Source organism: Hemibagrus wyckioides, linkage group LG05, assembly GCF_019097595.1.
Source record: "Hemibagrus wyckioides isolate EC202008001 linkage group LG05, SWU_Hwy_1.0, whole genome shotgun sequence".
Classification (NCBI taxonomy): Eukaryota; Metazoa; Chordata; class Actinopteri; order Siluriformes; family Bagridae; genus Hemibagrus; species Hemibagrus wyckioides.
The window spans coordinates 15535663-15563606 of NC_080714.1; the positions used below are offsets into that span (position 1 = coordinate 15535663).

Consider the following 27944-nt stretch of genomic DNA (forward strand, 5'->3'; position numbering starts at 1 on the left):
CAGGACTGGGAGCTGCTAAGCTAGAGCACTCTCATGCCCACACACACACACACACACACACACACTCGCTCATGCATAAACACCAGATGTTATGACTACATATAGTGTTTGGTCACTAACAACATGTGCATGCATATGCGTACATGCATATGTACCTTATCTCACATCCACCCACTGATATTACACATGAATCAGCCACACATGGACGTGTTCACATGGACAGATGCAGAAACAGGACGTATCCTCACCTTTTCCGTTCTCCTTCATCTTCTTATACAGTACAGACTCTTGCTGTGTTAGCACACTGTTCAGCCCTGATCTATTAAATAAATCTGTCAGATTAAAAAAATGGGGAAAGGGACTAATTTAAATAATATTGGTAGTGGTTATTAGACATTTTATGAGCTTTTAACAATGAATAACTGCATAAATGAAGTTAGATGCAAAATAGGTGAAGGAAATTTTCTATTAGGTTTTCACACATTTTTATTAATAGTTTTGGTGCATTTGAAATTCTAAATGAACAAAATTGACTAAATTAAAATTGATGCAAACCTATAAAGAGAGGGAAGAAAAGAATAGAGTAAAACGGAAAAATAAAACTGTCTTACATAAAATAAAAAATGTCCCTAATGAGCAGGAAACATTTAAAAATGCTCATAATCTGTTCTCTGAAGAAACCTGCTCCACAAAACAATTTATTACTATGTTCAGATACTAAATTAAAAACTCCTGTGTCCTGTGCTTCAGAAAAAAATAATAAAGAAAAGAAAAAGATAGTTGTTGGGCCATAACGAGCTCCCAGAACAGCTTCAGTTAATGTGGGCACAAATTCTACAAGTCTCTGTAACTGTACTGGAGGGATGAGCAGCATTCTTCTAAAAGATATACCCTCAGTTGGTGTTTTGCTGGGAGACGTTGTGACTTATTGGCAAGCATGATTGCCTCTCACCCCTGGGGTTGTGGTTTGATTCCTGCCACCACTCTGTGTACAGGGAGTTTGCGTGTTTTCCCTATGCTTTGGGGTTTCCTCAGGGTTCTCTGGTTTCCTCCCCCAGGTCCAAAGTCATGTAATATTGGCTGATTGGCATCTCTAAGTTTGTCTGAAGTGTGTGATGGACTGGCATTTTGTTCAAGGATAAACTCCAGGCTCCCTGTGTACAGGAAATAGATGGAAGGGTTTTTTTTTAATGTGGTAGTGAAAAATGCTGTCTAGCATGTCAGTCCAAAATCTCTACTGTATGTGTTCAGTTGAGTTGAGAAGGTGAAGGCCATAGCATGTGATTTTTCATCAAACCATTCATTTAGTAAACTTTGCATTCATTTTCAGTTATTTTACCCCTCTAAGGGTCAGGCAAACACACACCATGCCAGAAAAAACACCCTAAACATTTGTATTCGTTATCACTCTCAGTTCATTTATTCAGGTTATTCCTTTCATTTGTCACCCATCTAGTTTCTTTTGTTTAATACATGCCCTCCAGTTGTATTGATTTGTGCATGCTGTTACCGTCCCTGAAGTGACTTTCAGGCATTAAATCACACTACAGGTGCTAAATTAATTTATTTGCATAAATACCAACATGATTTTACAACATGATTTTAGTCATGATGTATGACTGAGTTTTATTTTATTCATTAGGACAAAATGGACAAAGCTGTGCTATTTTTCCTCACATGAAAATGCAATACTTTGTAATTCAGATAAATGTTTTTTTTTTTTCTGAAGTTATAAAAAATGCATGTGTGTTTTGTTTGTTGGTTGGTTTGTGCCTCAGTTTTACAGAATCCACTCATAGCCTCGCTCCATCCACACAGCAAAGAAGTTGCTATTTATACCAGTGAAATGGCCCTAACCTAGTACTGACCCCGCTTGAGGGCGCCTGGGTAAATAACAGCCCTACTACCAATCTGCCTATGATTCAGCTTGGCTTACGACCGTAACATTCCCACATGCCCTATCTCCCTATGGCCAGCTGACTAATTCAGGGAGGAAGTCCAACATGCATGTCTTTAAATGTGGTTCAGCGGATAGAACATCTTCCAGCACGGGCAATTTGCTGTCTTGGGATATTTCTGATTTGTCTTGTGTGACCATGGGGATGCATTCACAGAGACAGATGCTGAGGCAGAGCTCCCTGTGGACCACACAGAAGCACCAGCTCACATACAGAACCATGGACAAGCAGAGACAAACAAACAAGCCCGTGTGCGACGTGCAGATCGTCCCAGAGGTTTTCATTTAGAGTCATATTGATTAAGGTGCTATGACAGTTAATCAGTAGTCAATACGGCTCCTTGCGCTCGACCGTCCTGACTCTGTTATGCATTGTTAAAAAGGGTCCAACTACAAAGAATACATAACAATTAGTGCTGTTATTTTAGAATTAATGTGAATTAGGTTGGTAATGAAAAACCCAATGCAAGCACACAATGTTCCTTATCAAAGATAATGGCAAGTACCCAAATACAATTAGTCACAGTTCCTGCAGTTTTAGGGAGGGCAGAAGGGAGGGGGGAGTTAGGGGGCTTGTGGCTGTTTAGTGGTTAGGGAGGTAGCATGCATCTATTATTTTCATTTTTATGGCATTTCCTTTGTACCCCACACCCCCTTGCTGTCTGTTTGCAGGCTTCAGCCGAGTGTTAATGATGAATGCTCATCAATCAGATCTGGTTAATCCTTAATCTGTGCAAGTGTGTGTGTGTGTGTGTGTGTGTGTGTATATTCATAATACACTTTGTACATTATGAGACATTTTGTACAATGCAAAAAAAGTGTTCAGAGCCAAGAGAGAAATCACTTTACTTTCCGGACACTGACCTTCAAATTAGTGTTCGGTTTAGATATTTACGCTGTAAAGTTTACCCACTACATTATATAGTTCACTGGGCAAGGTCTATGCAGGTGGTAAAACAAGATCCTGTGTGTGAAGTATGTGTACAAGATTTAAAATATGCAGCCCAGGAACTGCAGCTCCACTATCTGGCCAACTACAGCTTTTATCCTGTTTCATTATTCATGTTGTTTATAGGTTGCTTTAGTGGATCTCCCTCAGTGTTATAAACACTATAAATCACTTTTTAGCTAAACATTTGTCAGACCCTGTCTCCAGCCCTCAGGCAAATGAAATAAAGATGTTTAGATAGGTACATAAAAGCTAGAATATTAGTATCATTTCCAGTATTGATCTCCCTCAAGATATTTTGCTCATATTCACAGGAATAGACTTAGTTTTGAATGTTAAAGGTCTCTGGTAAGCTTAAGGATGTACTGAATAGTATTATAACTGCAACTACAAACTGTCAGTTCAACCAACATCACAAATGGATCTCATGGGCAGCTGGTATAAATGGGATAGCAGAGGAGATGTGTGTATTTGTGCACGTCTGAGAAGTTTGATGCATAATTGCACACTGTGCATGTGCCATAAACTTAAATAGTGGTAAGATCACACTGCAAAAATAGCTTACAGCTAACAAGCAAAGATCTTATGCTAAACAAAGTTCCTTCTAGATCAAATACAAATACAGATAGTGGTTAAGGCTCTGGGCTGTTGATTAGAAGATTGGGGTTCAAGCCCCAGTGCTGCCAAGCTGCCACTGTTGGACCCTTGAGCAAGGCCCCCAACCACCCCTGCTCCAGGGGCACTGCATCATGGCGGACCCTGTGCTCTGACCATGGGTCAGAACTGTGGGTCTAACTGTGTAGCATATGATGGTCTGGACTGAAATGGACCAAGCACTTCAATCACTGAGGTAAAATTTCATTTCCGACATTTGTCTTTTTCAGCTCTTCTAGCAATTAAGCAGACTGCAGAAGCTGTCGTTCAGTCCGTGCCTGCTGCCAGAGAATTATGCGCACCAGATGTTCTGCAGGCTCTGTGAAAACCAGCATATGACTCTTTGTCTTAATAGTGAATCATAAAGACCACCTTTCCCTGCAGAGCAACAAGAACAAATAGAGATCTCTGATTGATCTCTGTGATCAATACACATACAGTACGTTTGTTATCCTATAAATAACTTTAATACTTTTACATTAGAAGAATTTTGGAAACATGTATAAATTGGTTTTTGGTCCCTTTGGTACGGTTTAGGTCAAATTGACCCAGAACATAGTCCAGGAAAAGCACTACAGAGATTTTAAAATAAAATAAATAAATAAAAAATTTACACATAGTGTCTCAACCTCACACAATCTAGTGATTAATGTATACAATCACTAAATGACGTTTAACAATGAAAGTGTCATTCGTTTTTGTGATATATATTAGTATATTATATTAATATACTAGAATCAAGACCTTGGTGTCATAAATCTAGAAAAAAAAATTGAAATTGAACAATGTTTAAATGGATGTTTATTATTTTGAAATGATTTATCAAATACAAGTGATGAACAATAGAATCACGAGAAACAAAAGTTTATTGTAGTCACTGGCAGCTCTAAAAACAGCATCTGCAGATGTGGATGATTTACAACAACAATGTTTTAGTAAAAATATAAAACCGGTTACCACAAAAGGGTTAACTGAAATGTGTATTCACTGTAAATTGTGGCTCTAAATGTCACTCTGAAGATGCATGTAGAACTATGGGGTGTATTTGCACACTGTTAACTAGTAGCTTTTTTCCTACTAAAAATTCATTGCCTGCATGAGGACAAATAATTCATAGTTATAACCATTAAAAAGTTATCAACTTTCTAATCAAACAGCGGAGATTTCTGCAAACAGGTTGGTGTGCATGAAATTTGTTGCAAAATGAAACCAGCAACAACACCAAAAAAGTAACCCTATCACAGAATGTAGTAAACAGGTGGGGAAAAACATCCTTAATTCATGTAGTGAAGCTTTACTGCAGCATGCTTCTGAATGGACTTCAGAACCTTTTTCACAAATGAGCCCAATTGAAGTCTGAGAAATATGGCTAATTAGGTTTTCCAAGAGCACTAGTATGAAGGAAAGTTAAATGAATGAACCTATGCCCTCGCTTATAATCCTTATCTGTCTTCATGAGCCAATATGACTTAGAAACATCATGCTAATTTGGTATTTGATGCTAGCCTTGCCATTACATGTGACTCCACTTGACAGAAGGGTTGATGCCAACTGTCATATATCAAAATTTGGACTGATTTGGAGATAATTTCTTGTGTCAATTATGTTAACCCTGTCAAAATGATTGAGGGCTTAGAAAATAGCAATAATTCTCACTTCTCATAGACTTTTCAATTATTAGTATACACGGTCATTTTGACTCTTCCGTGTGGAGCTTTCATGCTGGCAGTATAGCTTGAAACAGAACAAGGTTTGCATGAGAAATTGGGAATGTGAAAACTGTCATGTGGAACCGGAAGTACACTGTGATACTGAACCCGAGACTTCCTGTAGGAGGTGATTTTAGTAGTTCGTAGGAGATTGAGGAGTTCGGTTGCACTGTGTTCCTCAAGTCGAGTGACCTGCGCATGTGTTTTAGCCAATGACAACATCATTAGTTTCACAGAAGAGGTGAGGAGTCTTATTGCATATAATAGCAACAGAAATATGTCGAGTCGCATTTGTGTTATCCATGAACGTTTGTGATTAGGTAAGATGCACCAGCAAATGCATCAGGGTTCAATAGAATCAAGCGATACCAGATCAACTCTGCATGGGCGCTGGGAATAATCACACTCAGATTTGAACCACTGCAAAAACGCCCAGTGTGAAATCCCCCTAAATCATTACCATGCCCCTTTTTAACACTATTATCTAAGAGCTCAAATTAGTAGTGAGTTAAGACTGGTGATGGTGAGTCAGTGTTCTCTGTGAACCCACAGTCTTCAATCTCTTTTCTTTCAAATACGCATCAGCAATAAAAAACCTGTGATGATTCTAGTGACTCATCCAGCTGCCTAGTGAAAGACACCTTGCTAGCAGAGTTTTTAATTAATCACTTGTGTCATCAGCCTGATCACGTTAGACCAAAGGTTTAGGAAATATATCTTATATAAGCTGCAGTGGTGTGATGTGGAGTGGGGTGCTTGGTAAGAAGCCTGTAGTGTGTGTGAGTGTGTGGGCTGAAACCCCAGGAGATCAAGATAATTACCACTGATATTAATCACATGCCCTTTCTGGTGAGTGTAGATCAAGGATGTGAGGACAGAGAAGTGCTAATAGTTAGTGTTTTTTTTCTTTTCTTTTTTTTGTGTGAATTCTCACCATCAGACATCAGTCTGGAGAAATACATGACATTCCAAAGATACGAAATGGACGGCTAAATGAATGGCACATCGCAGGTTTCATGTCTTTTCAATAGAATATGTGTCTATTACATTTACAAGTTATTTGCATGTATTAGGTTGTTCTAGTTCTCAACATTACTATAAGCATTGCAGATCACAGCATAGTACAATCACTGTTTCTGTCTAATTATTTCCATTATAAATAATTAATTGATTGGAACTAATTACAGTATAACTAGTAGCCATAGGGTTCACCTTGTACCAAGAATTATTACTCCATGCCAATAAAACTTTTTGTTTATTAAATGGGAAATTTGCAATTCGTTGTGTATAATCATTAGGAGAAAAAAGGACACGTTTTGAGAGCTCTTGTCTATTTTAAGTACACTTTAATTACCATGGACTGTTTAAATTTATTCAGCGGCAGATTGGAAATGATGTTTACAGCACCTTATTGTCCATGTGATGTTCAAAAGGAAATCACATGAATCTGGATGAAATCATCATGCACGCTGTTGTTATTAAGCACGCATTCTCTTTGTACCTCTGATAGATGAAGAATGCTCAGATCTTCTTCAAAATGGAGATTAGTCACTGCTGGAACAAATGGCACCCATGGCGAAATGTCTCACTCGACAAGACATGTGTTAATGAATGTCTTCAACAATAGTGAGCAAATTATTCCTTTTTGTTTGTCTTCTAACACGTGCTATAATTCAAAGCATCTTCACTATGAGTTCTTTCTGGTACACGTGGCCGGTTGTGTTTGAGGGGTGGAAGAATAATACCCACTTTTTTTTTTTTTTTTTGGCAAAGTGCTTTTCGCTCTCTCACCAATTAGTTTAAGTGATTAATTAGGGAGTGAGGTGGCACATTAGATTGTGGCCCTTTTTGTAGTGCCATTTGGATCGCAAGGGCATTTCATAGGTGCTGAGCAACAGTATAAAAAAAGAACATACGGCATCTCATCGAGGTCCGCAAACCAGATAAATAGAGATATGGATCTAATAAGACAAGGTTGAACAGTGACCCAGGTGGGCTGGATCGTAACACTCTGGAAGATAAAGGGGTGAAAGATTTCGACCTAGGAAGGGCCATTTCTACTATTGATTTTATATCAAACTCTTGCTGCTGCAACTTCCACAGTACAAAAGAAAAAAAAAAAGAAGAGCTAAAAACAGAAGTCTCTCAGATCTCTGGTATCTCATATAATATGAGGACATGGAAAGTTCTGTATTACACCAGACAAGTGAAATGAAAAAGGGATTGTGAGAGAGCAAGAAAGGCAAAGAGGAAGCAACGGAGAGAAAAGGCACATCACTGTGATAAAGGGAAGCAGCTCAGCTTTGAATGGTAATGATGAAAGTCATATGGAACCAAAAAAAAGCAGTTTTATTTCACAGCACTGATTTATGAGGCCTGGGACCCAGGTGGCAGATTGGTGTAGAGTGCTAAAAAACTAACACACATGCATACAGGCACACAAACACACACACCTACAACTTAAATTGAAATTCCTTTTCAAATAAAAGTTTATTAGAATGGACGCGTGATAGATTTTCTAACCTGGGGTCGGCAAAGTTGTTATTGTAATCACAAATAAATATTTTACAGTGAAAACTGAGTGGCATTCATTTAAACAGCAACCATAAAATTGCAATAATATATTCATTTATTTCATGCACTTTTAGCATGACCAGGTATAATGTGTTTATACGTACTAACCATTATTCATTTCATTCATTTTCAGTTAGTGCTTTGTTCTGGTCAGGGACGATCCACAGCCTGGTCTTGGGAAAATATGAATGTGAGGCAGAAATACACACTGGAATGCAACTCTAGTCTGTTACAGATCACACATATATTTATTCCAAAGGGCATTTCAGAGTAGTTACCGCATACACGGTAACAGGAGGTCAGGATTAGACGCTATGTGCTACTGCCCCTACGCCAGCATCAACATCAACATCAGTGTCAACATCAACATCACACTCTTATACCATGACCCTTTGGAGAAAGGACTTTAAGCTACAGTGTGACTTCACCTCAATAAGTAAAGAAATAAAAATAGTATTGCTTTATTCTATTTTGTATTTTCTATACTATTTCAAAAATATATTCACACAATACAAACAAAGTGTATTGTGACTGCGGAAGACTTCACACTATGAAAAGCACTCACAAGCTGTAGGCTATTCACACATCAGACAGCCCATTCAAAACAACCCAGAGATTAAGTTTCTTTGATTTTTCTCATCCATGACCCATGCTAACTGTGAAACCCAGTTCACAAGCAAAAAACCCTATACCAAGCCAGAGCTGCATTTCACCTGTCCAGCTCCATCATGTCAAACTAAACAGTTCTTCCTTTTGTCCTCCAGTCTCACAAAGGCATCAATGCTCTGTCTTCCAGCATATGTCACTGTCAATCGAGAGCTCACAATAGAATCCCACATGAAGGGAAATGCTCGAGCTATACTTTCTCGTTGGGTTTCTGCTTCCCTCGCTAGCTGGCTTCTACTGAATAATATGCAGGTCGATATAGATAGTCCAAGTACGATGAAACGAAACAGCGCTGTGCCATTCTGCTGATAAAGTTAATTGTTAGTTGGCTTTAAATGCAGTGATTTTCATTGCAGGTAATTGGCTCTTTCTGAGAAACTGTGAATAAAGCCAGTAGCATTTATTAGATTAGGATTGAGGTAGAGATGTTCCTGACTAATGTAGTGGAATTTTATATGTGCTTTAAGTCCAAATGTGATTTACTGAACTGATGTTGATGCTGATGCTTAGTGGGATATGTGAAGACAAAAATTTCACTCTGCTGTAATGAATGTGTGACAAATAAAGGCATCTTCATCAACTGGGCAAAAGTTGCCAGAATAATTAATGTTGAATCTTCTATTTTGATTGGTCAGAAGGCGTTGATTGACTGTCGGCAGTACCAAGAACTCATTTAAGAACTCATTTAAATGAGGTTTATATTAATGTGCTAGTTATAATATATTCGTTTCTATAGTAACCCCTTACAATGGTGGGCGATCTAAATAACCCAAGGCTAATAATAAATGGACTAAACAATGGACCTTTTGTTTACCAATGAAGAACGTATTAAATTCATGAAACATTCTGTAAGGAGAATATTAATGGAAAGAAGTCTCGGGTGTCAGCGCTTAGTAATGTTCATTCAGTTTTCTGCATCAGGACAGAGGACATTGCAGTTTTTCTTTTTCATGGTAACATGACAGAGTGTATTTATTTATCTTAATTAACTAAGAAATGGAAGAAAGCGACTGGTGAGGGAACTCGTGTTCTTAGCTGTGTGTTTCTTGTTTCTACTTCATCTGGCGGATGTAACTGTAATGTGGAGTGAGAGGCAGGATGCAATCAGGTGTGTGTAATCAGTGTGATGTTTATTTATATGGGGCTGTCCGCACATTGATATCAATAATGTATACCAATGTCGAGACTGTGTGATAAGACATGGGAGGTTATAAACAATAAAACTATCCATCTATGCATTCATTTTCTGAACCAGGGTGGAAGGTAGCTGCAGGGAACTTTCTCTCTCACACAAACACACACAAACACACACACACACACACAATCATACACACACACACACACAATCATAAACACTGGACAATTTAAAGATTCCAGTCAGCCTATGAACTAGAGAGGAAAATGGAGTACCAGGAGTACTCCCAACCTTAGAGGTTTGAGGCAAACCTGCTAACCACAAAAGCCATAAGCCCCCCACAGACAAACAAATTAAAAGCTAAACTTAGAACAAATGCATTCATGATGGAATAGACAATACAAAATATGCCACAGTATGAGCATGGGCTGTGTATGTGTACACGGGATAAGCACTTTGCATTAAATTAATTTATGATGATTCAGTATAAATTCATGTGAATTATAAAGCATGTTTCATTAATAAAATAAGTATTGGAATATTGGTAAAATACATAAGAATGCACTGGTCTGGAAAAGAATGCAGTTCACACCACCTTTTCTGTCTCTAGAGGAGATTTCAAGAAGGCAGTGCATGACCTGTAGCCATACAGTGTAAAGTAGGAAGTTAATAGAAAATTCAGAAAAAGATATGAAAACTCCTGTATGACACGACAGGCTAAGGACTGTGTGGATGAGAGAGTCTGAGGAATAAACACAAAACAAAGATACCATGAAAACAATAGCTCAATACACAAACATCAACTATCAGGAGAATGAAGGAACAGCCTGTAAAAAACTAACAAGCTGCTGTTGGTGTAAATTAAATATCTTCATATTATCTTGATGCCTTCATTCATTTCTGGCCAATTTAACCTTAGAAGCACTAAAAATTTTCTTACTTTACTTTTCTGTATACAAGCTTATAATTTCCACAACTTTATTAGTTTTAGTTGACTGAATGTTTATACATATCAATATGCAGTCTGCAGCCATTTTATTAGTAACAGCATATTTATGCAGTTATTTCGTGAGCAAGTCATGTGGCACAATTTCAATGCATAAAATCATACAAGTAGAGCTTCACATTTGACATCAGTTGGGGATGTAGGATGTGTGTGGGTGGGAAGGAGGAATCTGGAGAAAGGAGGCTTTTGACACAGTTTCGTGCTCAGGTTTATTTTTCACACACTTTACAGTGCCCTTCAAAAAATGCACCACAACAGGGACCAACTGAAAAGGGGCCATCACAAGCTCACAGGTTTTGACCTGTTCAAGTTCACAGTTCAAGTTCACACTCTCTGTGTGTGACTCTCTCTCTCTCTCATCTCTGGTTACAGCAGGTTCTGAAAGCAACATAAGTAGTTTTGTTCCAGTAAGACACAGATAAAATGAATGTACAGATTTAGCTTATAAAAGGAAAATAATGTACAAATTTAGCTAATACATATAGATAGATAGATAGATAGATAGATAGATAGATAGATAGATAGATAGATAGATAGATAGATAGATAGATAGATAGATAGATAGATAGATAGACACTTATTACATGCAAACACACACACAAACACACTCGCACAAACTGTATATGGTATGGTGACCATATGGGCTGATTTGAGTATTTCGAAATCTGCTGATCTCCCGGGAATGTCACTGGAGTTTAAACAGAATTGTGGTGTGAAAAACAAATAAGAGAGATCAGTGGCAAATGATCTCACATATATGTGTAAATATGTATGTGTGTATATATGTATGTACAGATGTAAAAATGTAAAAATGGCATACTTATATCAACCCTATAGATGGAAAACTCTACAGAAGTTGCCACACCAGACTGACTCTTAGATCTTATTTCAAGGGGGAAAAACCTTCATTATTGTACCACTCCCTTGACTGTAACGCATATATTTTATTCTGTTTTATCTTAAATGTCATGACACAATGCCAAGCTACAAAAAAAAACTTATTTTGCTAAGTTTGACCCAGGAAATCTTTTACAATTTTTATCACAAACTTTTATAGAGTTGTCATGTACAGAATTGTTAAAATTTTATAAGCTAAATGTTATTGAATGTTTGATTAATATCTGCACTGGCCATGACACAGCCATTGATGCTGATATGGAAATAAACCTAGATACAAATACACACACTGGTATCTCTGGAATTGTATGAGTGGATTACACATTTCCACTGTTTAGTGACAGGTTTTAATGAGATATGTTTTCTGGAAGCTTTCCCTTCATGTTAGTGTTTGTATTATTAAATCCACTTTCAGTCACTCCTGAGGGAATTCTGACTAATCCTGCCCACTCTCGCAGCATTTCTTTTCCAATCCTGCCTGCTCCCACAGTTCTTGTTTTTGTTCATACCTGGCTGATATATGTTCCAATTAATCTATTTGGTTCTATTTCCCATAATAGTAACATGCTAGTCATTTAAATCACCATGATCACCATACCAAAGCATTTAGTAACAGAATGAAATGCAGTGAACACACTGTGCAGCATGAGCAACCTGCCACATCCAGTACACTCCCATGATTTTGTGTGCATGAAAGGAAAAAAACCCACACACCTCCCCCAGTAATATTTCTGTTCTCCCGTGGGGCAGACGCACACCTCTACACTAATCTCTCTGTAATACTATTTACAGTAAAAGACTGGAGACTCAATCGATGCCTCCATTGCCTCTGATGTGCGAGGCTGCCCAGCACAAATGCTTTTTGTTTCCCCTGTCGTCAGGTGTCCTGCCTCCCAGCAGCACTGTTACTTCTGAACAAATCTGAACTAGCTGCAAACACCTGGTCTGCTGATGTTGCCAGCTGCAAAGAAAAAAACATCGCTGTTGGTTGCCATCACACGCACTACATGTTTTTGGTTGCCTTTTGCGATATTGATGCATTACGTGCTGTCTTTGTGCCTAAATTGGTGCTGTCTGTTCCACGTTATGCACAAGCATCTAATGAGGGCTTTTTTCTTCATGGCTGGTCTCTGTTAAAATATTATCAAATCTCTGTAAGGAATGAGGCGCCAGGCATTGGGATTATCCATGCTGCTCCTCCAAGCAGCCCTCCATTCAGTTCTCTCCTTCACCATCTGTTTGTTTAAATAGATTTTTTTCCAATTTAATGAAGGAAATCTTTCCTTTGGAATCTTTTCATACTAGAAAGATCATGTTAGGAAATGAATATATGCTTTAATGCTGTTTGGCTTGTCTTCCTATATATTGATTGTCTATAGTATTTAAGATTTTATGCCACACAATAGCCTTTTTAAACGGTTATTACACTCGTATGGGTTTGATGTTTTAAATTACTGGCTCTTGTTGTCTTTTATTATGGTGAGATACTCTATCAAAGAAAAAGAGAGAAATAATTGTAATTTGTATTATAGTGCTACTCAGGTGCTTTCAATTAAATTGGCTTGAGAGTTTTTTTTTTAGCTTGTTGTTTTCTTTAGTGCATTTTTTACTGAGGAAGTAGCATGGACTACTATTAGAGCCAAGGCTTCAGGACATCATACTAACAGACTCTAAGCATATAACTGGTCTTGAAACTGTCAAAGAGAGGGATTTTATTTATAGCACAAAACCCCAGAGATGGATAAACGTAAACCATTTCAGGATGTGCTATTATCTGACACGGGGTGGTTTTAAGAGACGGGAAGGTGAATGATATCCTCTAAATAACCAGTCATATTTCCAAATGACATACCTTACTATTTTAAGATTCTTTCTGGATGAAAATGAATGGCATAGAGAACCTTGTAAAACAAAGTTCAATATCTTATTATAAGATTTAATATTAAGCCATGCTTGTGGGTCTGGCTGAAGCCCCCATGAACAATAGAAAAAACATGAATTTCTTTCTTTCTTTCTTTCTTTCTTTCTTTCTTTCTTTCTTTCTTTCTTTCTTTCTTTCTTTCTTTCTTTCTTTCTTTCTTTCTTTCTTTCTTTCTTCATTTTGCTTTTTGCAAAATGTAATCTAACAGCTAATCAGAGAAAGTAGGAGAGTATACACAAAGTAAACAAGAATGATGAAATAAAAGACTCTGATATTTGCTAGAACTGGAAAGGATTCAGAGGTTTAGAAGTTTATTCACTAGGAATCTCAACACTGAACAATGATAATCAGCCAGTTTATCACTGTTGTGGAGTTTGAATTGTTAACCAATTAAGAAGGTGCTATAGACACAGTTGGTAATGACAATCTTTGTTTTTTTTTTTTTGTTTTTTGTTTTTTTGTTGATATTGGGTGAAAGTGAGTGATTTGATCTATCAAATTTCTCATCTGATTCAATTCAGTCCAGTTTAAATCTTTTGAGGAACCAGACTCAAAAGGCAATCCACCCTCATCTGGGTGAGACCAGATAGTGTTATTTTAAAACCATTTCCCTCATATAAATGTGCACTATATAGTCAGAAATTGTATTGCGTTGTGTGTGCAATTATATAACCAGGAAATTCATTCTAGTTTCAGTATGGAGTTATTTTGTTTACTGATGGTGGCTTGAGAGCAAAACTGCTCATGATAATTGCAGTCCAAAGCCTCCATGACTTGTAAGTGGTTCTATTCGAAGTAATCTTATGTATCTCTAGGCTCTCTATGCGGGGCCCTCCTCAGCAATAGCAGATGGCCTCCAAGTGATGGGAACTCTAAACAGAAGTAGAGTATCATGATGGATCTTGCAGGTCTGGAGAGTAAAAGGGGTCAGAATCACTGGTATCTCAGGAGATCCATGTATTTTCCTTCTCAGTTGTGTGTTTAAGCTAGAGTGCCAACACACACTACCTCACAAACTGCATACTTGTAATAAATGGCATGTCAGTACACAATTGGTGTCATCCCTGTTTAGCCCTTCAACTTACCATAGTGTGCATTGTGTGCTTGGGACACAGCCATGAACACACAGCCTGTCAAAAGTAGTGTTAGAAAACATTCTGAATATATAGCTAACAGAGATGGTGAAATCCCAAAATGTAGTTTCAGGATTCACTCTGCCTGGCCCCAGGAGCAATTTACTTGAAGTAAATCCTATCCCAATTTTCAGGTAGGTCAGAGATCTGTTCGACTGTACTCAAGTTTGGAAGCAGTTTTCACACTTAATTCAACATGCTAATAATTATATATAGATATTAAATGACAGAAAATATTGCAGAGCTTAAATGCAGAAAAACCTTGTGTGTTGTTATTGTTGTTGTTGTTGTTGTTGTTGTTGTGCATTAGCTCTGCTGTATGCCTTAACATCTTGACCCTGACTATTAAATAGCTGATGCTAATAATAAAATGCTTTACGTGATGTGGAGTGGAAACCGGTGGCTGATATCATGTTGATGAGTTGGAGATTGCCACAAAGAAACTTAACATCAGCACTCTTTGCACTTCTGTAATCTGTCAATCTTCCCACTTCAGTTTTTTTTGACTGATTACTGGACCTTGGTAAGTCATTATGTATGAAACAGAAGGATTAAATGTAAAGGAAATTGAAGAAAAAAATCTAGAGCGAGAGAGAGAGAGAGAGAGAGAGAGAGAGAGAAAGAGAGAAAGAGAGAGAGATTAGACTTTTTTTATTCTATTTTCCATCACAGTAAAATTCGTCTAAGTGCCTATGTCCACTGCTCAGGGGCCTCAGTTAACAACAGGCCACTTGCTGTTAAGGTGTAGTGAAATTGCACCTCGATTTCAAGGCCTTCCCTAAATAAAGCATGTTCATTGTCCTATCTTTTCCCCCCACAGCTCCACAGCAGCCATTTGGCTTTATCTCTGTAAAGCAGCAGCTCGGGAGAATTTCCAAACTCCCCGTTCTCTCCTCATACACACCGTTCTCTTTTCCCGGTAAAGCCTCCAGCGCTCGCATGAGGTGACAGGATCACAGACCTAACACTTTTGTGCAAAAACAGTAAAATGCTCATGTATATGGTTTGTGCTAATGCAACAACTGAGATGTTTATCCAAGGACATGTTGAGGTGATTGACTCAACAGACCTCAGCAGCTATCTGATATCCAATAATCAGACCAAAGTAGCAGAAAGCTGGAAGAATGAACAGCTCTCAAATTCATGCTTCGTAGGATTTTTATTTGTCTGCTAGAACCTCTTCTGATAATTCTGCCATGGATTCCTTCTCACACAGCGAAGATCTTATCCCTATTTTTCTGGTAATAGTCCAGCAAATAGTGGTAAGTACAACGCTGATGAAGCAGTGACCCCATAGTGAAAGAAACAGTTTGGCTGGAGTCAGGTAAACACAAAGGCCTTTTTTGCAATTGATTTTTTTTTTTTGGCTCTGCATTCTGTTTTTCTCCAGAGAAACTAGTCCATGTGAGTCTCTCTGAGTAGGCTTAACGCCTGTTTTTTTTCATTCTTCTTTCTGTTTTATAGCTTTAATAGAGTTGTAGGGCAACATAAAATGTAACTGTGTTAACCCTTTAAGAATGCACTTATCACTTATCAGCATGAATAATGCTGTTATTTCATATTCCTATCATGTATAACTCGTCAGTATTTGGTGAATTTGTGATCACAAAAACTCCATGTTATTCTGAGGAGTTTGCAATTTTTCAAAATTACATCAGATTTTCTGACTTCATCAAAATGGACATTTAGCCAGATTCCCCTGCAATTCACAGGCATCGGGCATGAGTACCTCAATCATTCAAAATCTTTTCATATGTGTCTTCACAGGTAGGAGTTTAAATGGAGAATCCTGTGCTTGTAGTTTCAGCAACGCAATTAGTTTTATGCAAAAAAGCCCAATCATTTTAGGCTGCAAAAAAGCTCAAAAACACAACCAGTAAAAAGGAATAAGCAGTAATGCTGTAAATAGTGAATTTCAAACTTTCAGTAGATGAAACATGTATGTCTTTAGTACTGAAATAGTATTATTTTTTCATCACAAAGCGTTTGCTTTGCTTTAACAAAGTGCTTTGCTAAATTTGCTATATCTACGATAAGAAACAGAAACAAGCAGGACAAAATGACATTACTACATATGCATATGAATGTAAGGCGTTTCTCTATAACAACATGGAGAAGACACTTCTCAGATCTCGGAAGTTACGTTTCAAAAAGTTACCTTGCAAGAACGAGCGCATAAGAACACAAGAACTGAGAAGCTATATATGACTGAGATATACTGTGTACTTTTAATATAATGCAACCCCAGCTGATTCACCAGCTAGTCACTAGCATTTTCACATGGAATGCGTTTGTACAATACTTATTTTTATATCTAAGGAATAAAAATTGATATGCTGTAATTGAAAAAAAAAATGTATTAAATAATAATTCATTTTTAAGTCCTTGTGTAAGTTTCACTATTAGAAGAAGCACATTATAAAAATCTGTTAAATAAATATACATTTTCTAATCTGGCTGATGAAACTACAGTCTGAGTTTTATTGTTATAAAAACTCCTACTGACAAATCAGAATTGATTATTCAGCAGCACTGTGCTCTAATATTATAATAAAGCCAACGGAAAATAGATAACATCACTGTTGCCACATTTTTGTCAATCATTTGTGATGTATAAGAAAATAAGTAAGTGATCAGTGGTAATTTTTGTGTGTGTAAAGGCGAAGAACAAATTTAAGTAAAAGTAAGAGAAAAGTAAAGAAGAGGGAGACGATTCATCAAGGATGAAGACGGCGAGAGATGCCAGGCAACAACATCTGCAGCAGATAAGGTGCACAGCTGTCCTCCCCTGTGGAGCTACCTGCATGTCTGCAGGACCAGGATTATTGTTAAACAAACACTTAATTGATCCACTAATGAATAGTTGGCAAATTACCTTCCAGGTTTCATTGAGGTTGTTCCACTTTATTTCATTTCATTTTATTTTTTTATTTTTTTATTTATTTTTTGCAGGCTTATTTGGCTGTTACAGATAAGCCTGCATTACTCCCAGATGCTGGAAAAGGCACAAATGAGAAAACATTTGCGGCTAATGCAAATCCAACGATTAGTATGTTTTCATTGTTAAACGGTTGAATAAATTCTATTGTTTGCATAGCGTTCACTTATTTACACACATTTTTTTTTTAATTTATCTGCCTGAATAAAATATATTACACATTTTTCATATTTTCCTCAATGTAACATTTTATTCATCCATCCATCCATTTTCTGTGCTGTTTATCCTACACAGGGCTACACAGAGCTTAGGGTCTGTTCCAGGGTACTCAGGGCACAAGGTGGGGGACACCCTGGATGTTGTGCCAACCATCACAGGGCATAATCACACACTACAAACTATTTAGAGATGCCATTCAGCCTACAACACGTCTTTGGAAACCTAAGGTTTGGATAAAACTGATCAGTCGAACAGGGTAATAACTAAGAGAACTCAGTAATAAATATAATGTTGATCACTGAACAGCAGACTGTGATTTTCAAAGAATTGTTCTAAATGTAAAATAATAATATTAATAATAGTAATCACAGACTCATTGAGTATATGCTTCAAAAATCCCTGAGATTTCATTTTAAGAACCAGTGTGCTGAATGACCAGTTTGTCACGTACTGTAGATGTATGAAAAAGCACTACTTATATTACGAAGTATGCTTTGAAACATTTCTTGAAAGGGATCAGACCCCTGTTAGATGTGATGCCATTTCAGTGTGGTCATGTTGCTCTGATTTAGATGTTAAAAGAAGTAGCGTGACAAATGTTCTAGCTGAAATATATTTGGGAAACAAATTTGCACTTCGTTCATGTACAAATGGCTTGAATTCTTTCCTTAAAATCTCTATTATTACCCTTGAAGTAAATATTTAATGCCTGTTCTTGAAGCAAACTAATTACATGCTGGAAATGCAATATACGTGTATTATAAATCAGACTAACTTGCAGCTGAACTCATAAATCTTATTTAGTGGCGTTCATGAAATGCAGTGTTCTGTACAGCCACTGTCTGCTCTTCTACAAAGTTTGCCACAGTGAGGAGACACATGAGGGGGAAAAACACAACGCAAAGAGAATTCTTAAGCAACAACAACATAACCGGGGAAATATAGCAACAGGAAATCATAAGTAATTCATACAATAATCAAGTGGCAAGTGAAAATTTAAACTGGGAATTGTGACTATGCAAATGAGAAGCAGCACTGGGCTGCTGATGCAATACACTACAACCCAGAACACCCCCTGGTGCTATTAAAAAAATACCCAAGAATTACCCATTACAAATTTTTTTCAAAAGTAGGGCAGTTGCATGGGAGGGTGGATATGGAAAATGTCTTTTATTATTATTATTATTTTGCTTGATTAGAAGCAGAACAGCAGGATAGAGCTATGTTAATGAAGATGAAAGTAGTTTATTCTCAGAAGGTGCAAAAGTTTAAAATGGTTGTTCAATTCAGTTTTATTTGTATACTGCTTTTAATAATGCAAAGACATAAAAGCAAAGCAGCTTTACAGAAATATATGCATTCAGAAATAGATACAGAAATAGATACAGAAATGTCTAATTTCTCTAAAGGAAACCCATCTTCATCTGATTGACACTGGAGAGTGTGATTACAAATCAGTTCCCTTCTGTGTTCTGAATTCAAAAAATATGTAAACAGGAAATCTGTTCTAGTTTTAACATGTAGTTCACTGGTGGAGACTAGAGTGTAAAACTGTTTGTGGCTGTTGTAGTCACAAAGCTATCACAGCAATTGTGACCAGAGGTTTAAACTCACATAAACAGCACTTTATTATTTAAAAAAAAATGCTTTTACAAGTAATATACAAGCACACAGTTCCACCTTCATTTTGAACAGTATTTCATGATCTGATGTAATATATTACACAAATACCACAGCTACCATTTCTTTTTCTTGCCTCTTGCCTTTTGGGGGCTTTTTGGAACTTTGTGGCTAAAAACACCGATGATTACAAAGATACCAAAAATAGATCTTATTAACTTTTATGATGCTTGTTGATAATAATCCAGTATAGTGCTCTTTTTTTCTTTTTTTTCTTTTTAAAATACATTTTACAAACTCTTTATGTAATTCATTTGTTTGAGTTAATTATGCCTCCAGGAACATGTGTGGCACAGCTGTACATGAATAGGGATGCAGTAAAGCTGACAGCACAATACTTGACAACAATTCTGGCACATTTGCCTCACGTCTCTGGGGTTGGGGAGTTTGATTTCAGCCTCTGCCCTGTGTTCATGGAGTTTGCATTTTCCCTCTGTTCTTTGCTGTGTCCTCAGGGTACTCTGGTTTACTCTTTCAGTCCAAAGGCATGTGTTGTAGGTTGATTGGAATCTCTAATTTCACAAAGTGTGTGAATGCATGTATGTGTGTGTGTGTGAAAAAGAGATTATGTGTGTGTGCGTGTGTAATTGTGCCCTGCAATGGTTTTCACCCCATCCAGTGTGTTCCTCACCTTGTGCCCCGAGTCCTCTGGGATAGACTCCAGGCTCCATGTGTAGGATATGTAGTACAAATAATGGATGGATGGATGGGTTCCTTGTCTGTGACTGCTGTGACTGATGGGTTGACACCTTGTCCAGAGTGTCCTCAGCCTTGCGTCCCCTGGGATATGCCCTGTGTAGGATAAGTAGTACAGAAAATTGATGATTTTTTTATAGATATTTGCAAATATTTCAATTATGCCAATGAATGCTATCTGAGTCGCTAAGAAAACAGATTTTTTTTTTTGCATATTATTGTGTGAATATAAGTGGGGAGATATGGATGTGCTGAAATCTTTGCTTCAGCACCATTAATTGCGTTGAATTCTGTTTCTTTTCACTGCTTCATTATATAAAGGCAGTCATTGTAAAGCGAAGACAGTGCGTAATGTAAAGCGAATTGAGCCTGCATTCCTCATTAAGATAGCAACACAGTGTAGTGTGACAGTGGAGCTCAGAAATGAAAGGGAGCAAAAGGTTAGCCTATAGTGGTCTTACATTTTAATTAAATTGATTCTGAACTTTACAATTATTTCCCAATTATAAATGTGATTATAAATGTCCTGGCCTACTGTTTTTAATGAGATTGCACTGGATGTTCAGATGCTGTTATGGTGTGTGTGTGTGTATGTGTGGTGTGGGCAGTATATTGATGATGGCGTGGATGATTACAGTGAGAATGCTTTAAGAATGCGGAGAAACATAACTGTTCACTGACCTCTAAGTGACAAGGCTAGAACACATTTCAAATGCGGTGAAAGGTAGACTGAACTTGATGAGCCTGATTGCACTGGCGTATAACACGCAATAGTCTGGCAAGAAGCTTATCCTCAGTAGTGGAGCTCATCTACAATATGTGGACATGACATAAAACAAGAAAGACTGAAATATAGTCAACCCTAGTCTAATAGACTTTGCTCTTTATATGTGATTGCAATGAGAAGTGTAAAGATTAAATGTGATGTAGCTTAGTCTTATTAAAAGGGATCCTCTTAGTAAATTTAAACATTCATGTAAAAACTCTACTGAACTGAATTTCTATTCACTATTGTTTATGTATTATCATAACAATCAACTAAGTGGACTCTCAGAGTCTTTCAAATTGATTAATTAAGGTCTAAAATTCACCAAATTAAGAGCAAATTAAATTGCTTGAAATGTCAATTCTTCTCTACTTTTACCCTCATCAAGAAATTCAGTTCATTTGGATATTCAATATGGAAGTGTTCACTAACCCTGCATGTATGACCCCATATGCATGAACTCATGTTTTATTATTCAATAACTTTATTATTAAAAAACAAAGAGGAACAAAAATGGTAGCCCCTGATGGTTTTTGAACCATTTTTGGGAAATATACAACTAGACGAATGCAAGGTTGCTTCAGCACCAAAACAGCAAGTATTCTCTGAGCAGAGAGAGGTGTGCAAGGAAAAAGCTTAAGATTAGAAATAATATGCATAACAAGACAATAATAGAAAGAATTATTTATCAGAAGAGATATAGACAGGGAGAGAGATGTGTGTGTGTGTGTGAGAGAGAGAGAGATCCTCAGAAATCAGGCACTGAGTAATGTCAAACTTTCCTTGTTTGCTACACCTTAATGATGGTCCCTAACGATTTAGCGCTGCAGATATGCAAAATTTTTTTAGCTCTGCCTGAAGTGCTTCCTGACTTGATTAAATAAGTGTTTATAGTATTTCATCTGCTCTAGCCCAGATTAACATGTGCATAGTCATGCTAAAAGGTATTACTTCTTGTCAAACTTTGTGTATGCAAAAAGAAGACAACACATACATTTTTTTTTACTCATTGGAGACCATATTTAGTGACACCGGTGCAAGAGACAATACAAGTTAGAGTGCAGATGCCATAGAAAACTTGAGATTACACTCAAATCTGAGGACTCAAGAAGCTTCAGAAGCAAAAATCAAATCAGTGTAATAAAGGTTGTAATAGTGTCACATGTTTTGAACTATTGTATATTTTCCAATGAGTTCTTAAGCATACAAATATTGAAATGCTAAGATGACTTTAACAGATATTCATACATGACTGAATACCCAAGCACAACTATCTATAAAATGCTTTAATAAGACTCGGACATAGTACTGACACAGCATCTCACAGAAAGTTTCTTTCAGCCAGCCATCCAGTGCTGCCCAAATATTTAAAGGCACCAATGTTTCAATAGTCTCAGATTTGCTGCTTGCTAAAAGCTTGCCAATGGCTAAGCAGGTTTTGTGAAAAAAAAAAAACAAACAAACAAACAAAAAAACATTACTTTCTGTGTTGGCCATCTGGAGCTGGAAAAATCTGAGCAAATTTGGCTGGCGCTTCCAGTCCAACCATAACATATACTGTTTGCAATAGTAATTGACATGGGAATTTCTCCACCTGCAATTCCAGTGATGCACAGGACAAAGCCTTAAGCAGGCAGGACATAAAGGAAATTGAATTCCTTTCCATTTGTCCTTCATGATTGTTAGAAATATGAATGACTGTTTTGTACTGGAGAGCTTTTTGTGTGGCGAATGAAACTTGCTTGTCACATTTTTTGATTGATTTGGCTTGACATCAGAACTGCTTAACTACGAGGAGAGTCTTCAACAAAGTCAGTGTCAATAACTTCAATAGGACATCGCGGAGACAGAGACTCACCTGTGCTGCATGTAGAAACAGCTTCGTTTGAACATTCATCCTGTCAGATCTTTCATCATAAATATTGCCTGATATAGGCATGAAGTTCACGTTTAGAAGTTGATCATTAAATGTCAGAATACTCTTTGTGTGTCTTCACAATTTCACATATTCACATATTGCTTCTTGCCAAACACTGATTATGATGTGGATATTTTAAGATATATTTTTTCAAGTCACATATATTCTGATCAAATCTCACCACTATTGTGGATAGTGTGGCCAAGCGGTCTAAGACACTGGATTAAGGCTCCAGGCTCTTCGGGGGTGTTGGTTTAAATCCCACCCCTGCCAGGATGTCTCTTATTTTAGGGGCAGTGGTGGCTCAAATGGTTAAGGCTCTGGGTTGTTGATCAGAGGATTGGGGTTCAAAGCCCCAGCGCCACCAAGCTCCACTGTTGGGCAATTGAGCATGGCCATTAACCCTCTCTGCTCCCGGGGTGCTGTCCCTGCGCTCTGACCCCAACTTCCTCAGCTGGGATATGTGAAGAAAAGAATTCTGCTGTAATGTAAGTGTGGTGATAGTAGGATGGCTTCATTTAATTTTCTGTGAATAGTTCTGGAATTTATTTTTCCAAGCTATACTATGTGTTCATAAACAGGTTTAATGTCCTAAATTTGTTGAATCAGATTGAAAGCAGTTGAAAGCAGATTAAGATTGCTTTCATGCCGGCAGTTTAGTATGAAACAGAGAAGAGTTTGTATGAAAAATTGGTAATGTGAAAGCTGTCTTGTCTTGTGGACCAGGAAGTGCACTGTGGTACCGAACCTGCACATTCTTGCACATGTGTGTTATCCAATAGCGACGTCATTAGTTTCCACAGCACATGTGTACCATGTGTGACAGAGCAATTCGGCTTAATGATACACTCATGCACCTGTTTTAGTGTATCTGAAACATGATTATAAAATCCCATAATTTCTAGCATCAACAAGAAGCAAAGCTTTTAAAACAATGAATCTATGGTAAAGAAAATGTGTCCCTTTGTAATTACAAAGCCCCCTGTTTTTATTGACGTCTGTACAGTAGCACGTAATTCCGAGCAAGAGCTGCCACCCCAAGGGTAATATCCAATTCACAGATAGATTACGATCTGCTCTCAGTCACAATGCCAGCTGTAGCACTGATAGGAAAAGAATGGTTACGAGTAGCAGTGCAGTCTAATAGAGCTTTCCAGGCATGGCTCTGTCTCAGATAAGCTTTAGATTGTGATTTTTCGATCCCTGAGATTTTGCCAATTTTATTCCATCATGTAAGTATCGGCAAAGAATTTCGTTCCCCACTGCAGTGGATCGATGGCACATGTTTTGATTATGATACTATATAGTGGAAGTACACTTGAAAGGGAAAAAGCTGCTGGGGGGGAAAAAAAAGAAATGCCAGGAAATCTGTCTTAAGCAATTTTCTCTGCTCTAAAAGAGAGCTTTGATCTCACAGCTCTCCCACATGTCTTTTCGCATCCACAGAGCCTAAACAACACCTCCCTCAGTGCAGAACTTTGTATATTTGCTACATATGTGATATACTGAATAGAACACTGGGCATTTCTTAATCTGAGGGGTTTAGGTTATAATAATAATAATAATAATAATAATAATAATTTTTTAATTTGTTGGCTGCAGCAACAACGATGGGAAATACAGATTATCCTATGCACTGCTTAGTAGTAATTATTTACATTTTGTGTCTTTTTGTAACTTCTACAATAATTTATTGTTTCCCCATAGAAATACAAGCATTTTAAGAAGAATTAAAAGTCACATAGGGAACATAGTGGCTTTTTCAACACTTTTGCCTTGAACCTCCAATGCTGGTGGTTTGATTCCCACCTCTACCCTGTACATATTGAGTTTGCATGCTCACTCCATGCTTCATGGGTTTCCTTCAGGTAGTCAGGTTTCCTCCCCTAGTCCACAGGCATGCATTATAAGCTGATTGATGTCACTAAATTGTCTTTCGTTTGTAAGGGTGTGTATGACTGTGCCCTCCAAAGAGTTGGCATCTGTCCATGGTGTCCCCTGTGATAGACTCCAGGCTTCCAATGACCTACATCTACAGTAACTGCTTAATCCTGTTCAGGCTTAAGATCAATCCGGAGTCTGTCCCAGGGATACTGGGAGCAAAGCAGGAATTCACCCGGGATGGGACACATTCATACAGTCATTCACACCTTGGGGCAGTTTGTTACAGCTGGGAGAAAATTCTCTAAGAAAGATATATCTGCATTCTGTTTCACTAAGTCAGGGACTAAAAATATTGACATCAAGCTAAAACACAGTGATGGAAGGTTAGTACAGCAAGAGAAACAAAAACACAGTCAACGTCATAAGATGTTTTTTGAAATAGAAATTAAATAAGTGCTAATTCAAGTGCTTGGTGATGAGGTAGGTTTTAGATCATGTGTAGATGCTACCCAAGCTCAGGATGAAACTGGTGACTCTGGAGTTGTTAAGTGTCAGTACAAGCCACTGCACCTTGCCGGTATTTAAATCTACTGCGCTTCTGCAATTCTGAATGAAATGACAAAATACTGTCACTGATACATTTCTATAGGTTTATATATACTGTTTGTACCAGTTTTTGGCTGTAATAGTACACTCTCAGAAAATAGTAGTGTTTTTCCTTGCTGCTAGGTCGGTACCCTTGGGTCGATGCGTCCTTTCAACCTTTAGGCTCTGTTTTAATAATATGCAAAATAACTCGCGCTTGCAAATATTATGCATGATGCGCTGAATCTTCCCAGTATGCTTGAGGTAGTACAGATCTCAGAGACTACAGGAAGAGCAACATGAACTTGAAACTCAAGTATAATGGTGACTAGAGGCACTGAGAAACTAACTTCACACAGAAATATTGTGTAATAATCATTTCCGAGTATTTTCTAAAGTGATAATTTAGGTAAACTTTATTATTAAGACTTCTTTCATTTGGTGAAAATTGCCTTTTTTGTAGAGATTTAAATTAACCTTTCTGTGTAAAAAAATTACCCACTAAATATACAAAAGATGTATCCTTGAGGTTACCCTTATGTTTTTTATGCTTTTATACATTTTTTTTAACTGATAGTGCATATGTATGGCTTGTTCTCCCCATGACAACACAGATCTAATGTATCTATAGCATTTCTTGCCTGAGATATATTTTCCACAGAGCATGCAGCAGATGGCAGGAAGACAACATGATGAAGATTAGTCTCAGATTAAAGAGTCATACGGTTCAAATGAATGTTTTTTTTTCTGTGACAGTTCTATCTTGCAGCAGTGTATATTAGGTCATTTAGGTAGTATTTCATAATTTAACTTTCTTACACCTTAATTCCATCATTAGCAGAGAGGACACAGTGTTGGCCCTGGGCAAGATTTGATTTGACATATTACATTTCTGTGTATGAAAATTGTAATTCTTGGTTGTTCAGCTTGCAGCCTCTGAGGAAATTGAGAAAAAAAACAGCCATTTTGCTGCATTAGGAGAATTACTGAAAGCGAGGGCTGAAATGTGTAAAATTAGGTTCTGTGATGTGTCCGTCGATGTGCCTGCCACGCTGTGGCTTTGGATTTGTTGGATATGAAAAAGATGTGTCTTTTATACTACAGTAGATTAACCCACATAGGTCAGCCAGCAACTAATTCGATATTATCAACATGAACAATGTACTGCTGAGAATTTTGGTCATCAGTATAATAATATTTAAAGTACTATAGTAATACCTAAATGTTTCATTGGAATTATTTGACAAAACCTCTAGTGTTGTGTTAGTGTTAGTGACAAAACTTGACCCAGAGGATTTTGCTGTATTATTGTATAATGCACAGATAGATTTTTTTTTAACCTCCCAACAAACCTGTGGACAACTTTATAAAAGGTCATTCAAACAGTGGCACATTTTGTTGCAAGAACTGTCAATAAAAACTCTATAAATAGCACTTGATGTTGGCACCTCACAGCTTCAGTGGGTCAGGGCTTAATCCTGAGCTCAGGTTACTGTTTTTACAGAATTTCACACGTTCTCCCTGCGTCCAGCCTTTTCATCTGGTTTCCTCTCGCCTCCCAAAGACATGCTAGTGGGTTGGTTGGCTATGATATATTACCCTAAGCGTGAATGTGTGTGTGTGCCATTGTTTTGCATTGGGCTTGCATCCCATCCTGCCTTGTGCTGGCTCGGGATCCAGCGAGGCTCTAAACAGGATAAAATGATTACTTAACATGAACGAATGAACTCTGTACACAGAAGCGATTCAACCTCATCACATATTTGCAGTTGATTAGTAATAAGTAACTTACACCACTGATGTCGACATGCAGCATGAAACACAACACAGGACAAATAGCTTTTATCTGTTAGCTAATGTGTCATATTTTAAAAAGCATACACTTTTAAATGCATTTCAGTTTCAAGTAATACTTGGCCAAGGAATTGTATGCATTTCTCAGAAATCCATTGTGTTTAAAGAATGAGCAGGAATCCAGGTTTTGTTTGGTTGTTAATTTGTATTTTTAATAACGATCCCCAATAATCTGGTCATAACAATGCTGAATGATAATTACTCAGATATTGTAGACTAAAATTATTGTTTACTTAAATAAAAACGATCTCTGTTTACAAAAGAAAAAAAGATGAGAATGAATTGTCAACAGATTCTTCAGTTGTTTCGTGAATTTTTTTTGTAGCCCTACATTGAAGCACAATATACTCTAACTTATACTCATGAGTGTGCTTGCTTTCCTGTGCCAGTGCCGGCTGCTTATAAACTCTACCACACCAGCAGTGGATGCATTTGCATGAAATTGTTTTGCTTAAATACCCATAAAACATTCATGTGCAAAGCCACAGTTGCTTCCTGCTCTTGCTGCTCTCTTTCCCTCTGTCTCATTCACTCATCTTTGATGTCCATTTAACAATGTATCCTCTTTTGTGTGTGTGTGTGTGTGTGTTTACTTGATCTGTGGAATCATTATAAATCTAAATCACTGAAGGCTTGAGACAGATAGAGACGAAGAGTTAAGGGAGTTCAATGTGCAGTGAAGTGCTCTCCTGCTACACTTCAGGATCTCTTTAACAGCATCCAGTTGATCAAAATCTTTGTCTTTGTCAGGCTGGTTGAGGTGGAGGGGTAACCTTGTTTGTGACTATAGCTGATTTAAGACA

The 27944-nt window shown here is 37.4% G+C and overlaps 1 protein-coding gene across 4 annotated transcripts in view; it reads left to right on the forward strand.

The window, feature by feature from the left end:
- grid2 (glutamate receptor, ionotropic, delta 2) overlaps nucleotides 1-27944 on the forward strand; it is a 426076-nt gene that overhangs the window by 174559 nt on the left and 223573 nt on the right. The gene's annotated exons all lie outside the window — the stretch shown is intronic.